The sequence below is a fragment of the Callithrix jacchus genome, chromosome X (genome assembly GCF_049354715.1).
Source record: "Callithrix jacchus isolate 240 chromosome X, calJac240_pri, whole genome shotgun sequence".
In the NCBI taxonomy this organism is placed as follows: domain Eukaryota; kingdom Metazoa; phylum Chordata; class Mammalia; order Primates; family Cebidae; genus Callithrix; species Callithrix jacchus.
Window position 1 is genome coordinate 46976058 of NC_133524.1, and position 7602 is coordinate 46983659.

At 41.7% G+C, this 7602-nt stretch overlaps 1 pseudogene; it reads left to right on the top strand.

Annotated features, from left to right (window-relative positions):
• Positions 1-255: 255 nt before the first annotated feature.
• Positions 256-1317, top strand: LOC144580991 (keratin, type I cytoskeletal 18 pseudogene; annotated as a pseudogene).
• The last annotated feature ends 6285 nt before the right edge of the window (positions 1318-7602 follow it).

The following is a 7602-nucleotide window of genomic DNA, read 5'->3' on the forward strand; positions in this document are numbered from 1 at the left end:
GTCCAGGTTAAGCCACCCCAGATGGCAACACATGGAGCAAAGACAAACCATCAGCACTGAGACCTGCCCAAATTTCAGATTCACAAACATATGAAATGATTGCTGCCTTTTAAGCCATTAAGTCTCTTAGTGGTCTTATATGCAGCAAGAGATAGTCAGAACATTCCCCTTCATTGACCCCTCCTTTCCCCATCTTTTCCCTCCCTGTTAGTTTCATTTGCTTTTAGACAAATCTGTCACACAATCACGAAGACCATGCAAAGCCTGAATGATCTCCTGACCTCCTACCTGGACAGAGTGAGGAGCCTGGAGACTGAGAACCGGAAGCTGCAGAACAAAATCTGGGAGCACCTGGAGAAGAAGGGACCCCAGGTCAGAGACTGGAGCCATTACTTCAAGATCATCGAGGACCTGAGGGCTCAGATCTTCACAAATACTGTGGACAATGCCCGCATTGTTCAGCAGATCGACAATGCCCGTCTTGCTGCTGATGACTTTAGAGTCAAGTACGAGACAGAGATGGTCATGTGCCAATCCGATGGAGTGACATCCATGGGCTCTGACACCACTGTCACTCTGCTGCAGCTGGAGACAGAGATCAAGGCTCTCAAGGAGGAGCTGCTCTTCATGAAGAAGAACCAGGAAGAGGAAATAAAAGGCCTACAAGACCAGATTCCCAGCTCTGGGTTGACCTTGGAGGTAGATGCCTCCAAATCTCAGGACCTCGCTGAGATCATGGAAGACATCCAGGCCCAATATGATGAGCTGGCTCAGAAGAACCGAGAGGAGCTGGACAAGTACTGGTCTCAGCAGATTGAGGAGAGCACCACAGTGGTCACCATGCAGTCTGCCGAGGTTGGAGCTGCTGAGATGACGCTCAAGGAGCTGACACGAACAGTCCAGTCCTTGGAGATTGACCTGGATTCCATGAGAAATCTGAAGGCCAGCTTGGAAAGCAGCCTGAGCGAGGTGGAGGACAGCTATGCCCTGCAGATGGAGCAGCTCAACACGATCCTGTTGCACCTGGAGTTGGAGCTGGCACAGACCTGGGCAGAGGGACAGCGCTAGGCCCAGGAGTATGAGGCTCTGCTGAACACGAGGATCAAGCTGGAGGCTGAGATTGCCAGCAATTGCCGTCTGCTGGAAGATGAGGAGGACTTCAACTTTGGTGATGCCCCGGACAGCAGCAACTCCATGCAAACCATCCAAAAGACCACCACCCGCCGCATAGTGGATGGCAAAGTGGTGTCTGAGACCAGTGACACCAAAGTTCTGAGACATTAAGCCAGCAGAAGCAGGGGACCCTTTGAGGAGCAGGAGGCCAAAAAAAGTTCAGAGGAAAAAAAAAGATGGGAACAATGGACACTGTAGACTACTAGAGTGAGGCGAGAGGGAGAGGAACATAGGTTGAAAAATTACCTATTAGATACTATGCTCACTACCTGGGTGATGGGAGCATTCATACTCCAAACCTCGGCATCATGCAATATATCCATGTAACAAAGCTGCACATGTACCTTCTGGATCTAAAATAAAAGTTGAAATTATAAAAAATAAAGGTCTTTGGAAAAAGGATTATTGTGAAATTTAAATTTTAAAAGACTGTAAATGCTATAAAGCATTAAGTGTGAAACCTGACATATTATAAGAGGTTAATAAGCGTCAACTTTTACTACCATCACCAACATCACTTTTTTTTTTATTTTTTAATTTTTTTAGAGGCAAGGTCTCACTTTATCACCCGGACTGGAGTGCAAGGGCATGATCTTAGCTCACTGCAGCCTCGAACTCCTGGATTCAAGCCGTCTTCTTACCTCAGGCTCCTGAATAGCTGGGATTATAGGCAAGAGCCATCGCAGCTAGCCATCATTGTTATTTTCAAAGATTATCTTTGGGAGAGTTTGGGAGCTACTATACTCACATGTCTTTGAGGCAAGCAAGTGTTGTTGGTATGCTGATTTGCTTATTAAATCAGGTAGGTGGTTGTTGCCTAAAGAATGCTCTTGGTCCCAGTTATCAGATGGAGGAGTGCAGGAGACCAGAGTAAGTTTAGGCAAAACATTCAGTATTTACCCACCTGGCTCAGGTACACACATGCACATGCGAGAGACAGAACATAATGGTTCATCTGGTACATGTTCTGGCAAATGGAGTAAATCATTGAATCTGAGCCTCTGTAGAACACCCCAACTGGGGATCTTCATGTATTTGGAAGAAGATGCCTACAAGGAAATCCTAGTAAACATTTGGCCAAACTCTCCTGGTTTTCCTCTGGAAATATTAGGGACCTAACATCCCACTTCAATATTGAAGCAGATGTACTGGCTTATGGGCTGAAAGCTTGAAAAGATATTTGGAGAGGCTGACTGAAAATCAGCAACAGTTTTTAAGAAAAGTCAACACACTCTGCGATTTATTTTCCTTTGGATGTGGCTTTTATGAGCATCTGTTTACGTGGAAAAGATTCAGTGTAGATTATTAAATCTCAGTTAGACTGAATGCTGAGAGAACAGGTTATTTTGACACTGAAATTTATTAATTTACTTATGGTTAAAAACATACCATTCTCTTCCAACCATTGTTTTTTTTTTTTTTGAGACGAAGTTTTGCTCTTGTTGCCCAGGCTGGAGTGCAATGGCGTAATCTCAGCTCACTGCAACCTCTGCCTCCCAGATTCAAGCCATTCTCCTCCCTCAGCCTCCAGCGTAGCTGGGATTACAGGTGTGCACCACCATGCCCAGCTGATTTTGTATTTTTTGTAGCGACAGGGTTTCACCATATTGGTCAGGCTGGTCTCAAACTCCCAACCTCAGGTTATCTGCCCGCCTCAGCCCCTCGAAGTGCTGGGATTACAGGTGTGAGCCACTGCGCCCGGCCTCGTTATCTGTTTTTTCAAAAAGGAAGAATAATAGTAACTCAAAAGATTGTTGAAGATTAAATTAGTTAATATATGAAAGTGAACATATATGAACACTTTTTGGCACTTAGTAAACGCAAGATAAGTGTTAGCTATTTTATTATTTTTGTTATTAATTATTGTTATTTGTAAAGAAATTATATCACTAGTCAACTTTTCTTTTGGTACAGACCTATAGCTAAAGATGTAACTGGAAGAACTGTGGAAAACAGGTTGATGCAAGGAAAAACCGACTGTTCCCTAAGACTGAGATAAGGATCTTCTTTGTTCACCTCTAAATCTTCATAATCTTGCATCGTGCCTGGTCTGGCACATGATCATGTGCTCAATAAACTGTTGAATAGACGATGGTTCCTAAAAGGTGGATACTTGTTGATTTTTTTTCTTCTGAACATCTGCTTAGAGTTTGAGTGTGGCAAGAGGGCTCTTAAACGAGTATTATTAATTAGATTCTGTGTCATTGAGTGTGACTACTCTCTTCCTTTTTTTTGATACAGCGACAACATTTATTATTTTTTGTCTTCCCTCAGCTTTATTAAGGTGTACTTGACAAATAAAAATAGTATATATTGACAGTGTACAACATGATGTTTTGATATATGTATACATTGTGAACGGACTAAATAAAGCTAATTAACATATCTGTTACCTCACATACTCATCATTTTTCATTTCTTATTTCTTGTTAGAGGAGCTTGATGGAAGTAAAGGGAAGATAAGTGGAACCAGAAACCAAGAAAGGGGTGAAACAGCTCACTGCAAACATTGTAGTGTAAACACTTTTGATTTATCTTTGAAGTGGATTTCAATGATAAAAAGAAAACCTCTCTACTAACTAGAGTGTGATTAGAGGGACTCAATCTATAAAGGACAATAATCCCTTGCCCTCCATCTTCTTTCTGGGAAAGAATGCAGACATGTCATTGCAACACTCAAGTATCATCCAGGCTCAATACTTGGTACAATCTCATTGAACTAAATACCAAACTTGATTGCAAGACTGAATCACTGGATGTTGAAAATACATGAACATTATTACTTAGTCCACCAAATACGGACATTTTCTATAAGCTTGTTTTTGTCAAGAGTTAGTTTGTATCAAATTGAAGATACCATGGAAATGAAGAGCTATGAGTAATAAATCCCTAAAGCCTTTGACAGGAGTAGGAGTTTCCAGTCTGTTCATCTGCCATGCTCCAGATCAGGAATATATGCATTCTGTTTTGTTTTCCTCAGTGCACCACTTGGGGAGATACTTCTGCAGTGTTTATTTAGAAAGCCTCTGGCTAGATTCAACCTAAGAAAAAGAAATCGCTGCTGTGTCCTAACTCAGAGTGAAGCTGCCTTCCTCCTCCTTCCCCCTTTTAGTCCCACCTTGATCCATATGTACAGATCTTTGTTGAATGTCCTGAGATGTGGGCAGGAGAAGGGGAGATTGTTGGTAAAAATAAAGGACTCTACCAACCGTTCTTTTCAAAGCAGATGGCTTGCAAAGAGCTGAACATAGACTTGCGTGTCCAAAAACATTATTCTATAAATTGCCTTTTGAAACTTAGATATCTAAATGAAAATAATAAAACAAAAATCGAGGCATGAAAAAATATATTTCCTCACCTCCTGATTCAAGAAACTATGAGACATGAAGTATGATTTACTCTAATGGAGTGGGTTATCAACATAGTGAAGAAACTTGTGCATCGGTTGGCTTTTGCAACGTAAAAAAAAAAATACCTCAAAACATAGTGCTTTGAAACAACCAATTATTTCACTCTTGATTCTATAGGTTGATGGAACAGTTCTTCTGGTCTGGGCAGGCTCCACTAATCTCTGCTGGCAGGTTGGCTGGAGGCTGGATGATCTAGGACAGACTCACTCACATAGTTGGTGTTTGGCAGGGCAACATTGATGACTCATGAGTCAGCAGGCTAGCCCTGGGTGGATCCCAGGATTCTAAGAGTGTGAGGGAAGAAGCTGTAAGCCTTAAGGCTTAGGCTAACAATTATACATTACTTCCATCACATTATCATCAAAGCAAGTCATAAGATTCAAAGGATGGGTAAGTAGATTCTACTTCTTGAAGGGAAAAGCTGTAGACTATTGTGGCTATTTTTGCTATCTCCAAGAAGAGGTGTACATGCAATACACAGCACTTTAATCACAATTGCACTAAACAAACCCACTGCTGGAGATGGAAGTGTGATGGTGGCAACAACGCTGGAAACTGGACTCTGAAGACCAAGGTCCTAGAAAAGATCCTACCATCAATGACTTCCTGACCTTGAATCAGTCCACTCTACCTTTCTGGGTCTCAATTAAATAATTTCTAAAACAAAGGATTGGATAAGATCATCTCTAAAGTTTCTTCCAAATTTCTATGGGCTAAGACTTTAACATGCTCTCAGTTTTCAAAGGCAAGTTTTCCTAGTTCTAAGGATTTCAAGGAGATGGTTTAAAATTCTAAACTTTTTTTCTTCACGTTAGACTCTAATTTGAGAGAAAAATCACATGCTATGATTACAACCATGTACAAAGTACACTTAGGCAAGAAAATATTTAAAAAATAATGGTATTATGGTAGGATTTGGAGCTTTGAAAATTCTTTTAAAAAACTAAAAAAAATTGTTATTATCTTCACTTTTCACTAAGATGGAGTAAGTACTTTCCATGCACTCTTCCTAAGAAGAAAATTGTTGCTAGAACAACAGGACCACAATTCTCACAGCTCCCAGGAGCAACAGGGAATTAATTGCTTGTTTGACCTTTTCCATTCCCCAGTAGGCAGTAAAGAAATTGGTGAGAGGGATCCTTGCCCCCATCTCCTCCTCTCCCTGTTACATGCCCTCCCCAGACTCCCCACCAAGAGTATCACAGTTCTTGCTCAGAGTTGTACACTTAAACCTTGAATTGGAAGGTGTTTTCCCTCAAATTGATCAAACTTTCAGGACAGATGTTCTGAGAAGTAAAGAAAAGAGGCAAAGTCAAGGCTTTGGTTATGGTCATTCATTTCGATTTTGGCCAGGCAATGGTCATCAGAGGCCTCTCACTACTCAATCGTCTTGAATCTTTTCGGGATTATTTGACTTCTCAGGTGAGTTTGATCTTTTTGATGACTCCCTCTTTCTTGATGGTCCTGTCTCCCTTAGTTTCTGAAACATCACTCTAACTTCTTCCTCACGGCCTTTTGCATGACGATTCACTCACATGTTGGTGATAGCTAACCTTTGTTTCTGGTCTCTGATCATCCTACATGGACCCTAAATGGACTCCCTTCCTCCCATAATTTCAGTGACTGTTTATTTTCTGTTGACGTCTAGTTATATGTCTTTATCACAGGCTTCTCTCCTGAACTGCAGACTGCATCCTGGGTAGCTCTACCACTACCTCCCACAGGTACCTTAAACTCAACACATTCCCAAACTTCTATGTGCTTAGCTTGGTGAATTACCATCCACCTTGTCACCCAACAGAGAAAATGGGGAAGCCACTTTCTCTCCCTTACTCTACATTCAGAAAACTAGGCTTATTTTCTTTCAGAACTGCTCCCTGGCAATCCTCTGCTCTACTCAAAAGTATTAATCTCCCACAGGTTGCATCCTTGTTTCTTGTATTAGCTCGTGGCTAGGTTTATCCAATGAGACATCCTGCTGCTAAAGGCTAGCAAGACTCGAGCATGTGGACTTTCTTTTTCTTAACCAAAAATGTTCTGCCACTCTGCTACTGAGTGCCCAGCCCACCAAATCAGAGGTCAACATTAGGCTCTTAACTTGGCACTGGGGAATCAACCAGCCACTTGGTAACAAGTTGATTACATTTGACCCTTTCCTGTCGTGGAGAAGACACCATTTGTTCTTACTATTATGGGTATGGAATGGATGTCCCTTTTCAAAACCACCACTCATGGGCTTATAGAATGCCTAATTCACCATCATGTTATCACACATAACAGTGCATCTGTCCAAGAGACATATTTTATTACAAGGAAAGTACAGTAGTAAACCATGCCATGAAAATTTGCTGATCTTAGCATGCACCCCAATACTCAGGAGCTGCTGGCCTGATTAAATGGTGAAAGGGTTTATAGTATCAACCGGGAGGTCACATTCTGTTGGGTTGGTATATTTTCCCCCAGGATGTAGCATCTGTTTTGAACCAGTGATGAATATATGGCATGTTTCTCCCATGTAGAATACATGGGTCCAGGAATTAACGGGGGTAGGAATGGGAATGGCTTTGCTCACTATTATATCTAACAATCTACTTGCAGAATTTTGGCTTCCTGCCCACAACCTTCAGCTCTACTAGTCTAGAAGTCTTTGTTCCCCAGGAAGAAATTATTTCCACCCAGTCTCATTATAAACCAGAAGTTGAGGCTCTCACCTGACATTTGGAGCTCCTCATACCACTGAACCGACAAGCAAAGGAAGGGTGAATTATATTGGCTGAAGTGATTGGTCATGATTAATAATGGGAAATTGGTTTCCTGCCACACAATAAGAGCATAAAGACTATGGCTGAAACCCAGGAGATACATGGGTGCATCTTTTAGTACTTCCACGTCTGATAGTCAAAGTCAATGAAATCTACAGCAACCCAATTAAGTACAGGACTACCGAAGATTCGGACCCTGTAGGAATAAAGGATTAGATTATCCCACCGAGTAAAGAATGGCAACCAACATGCTGGCT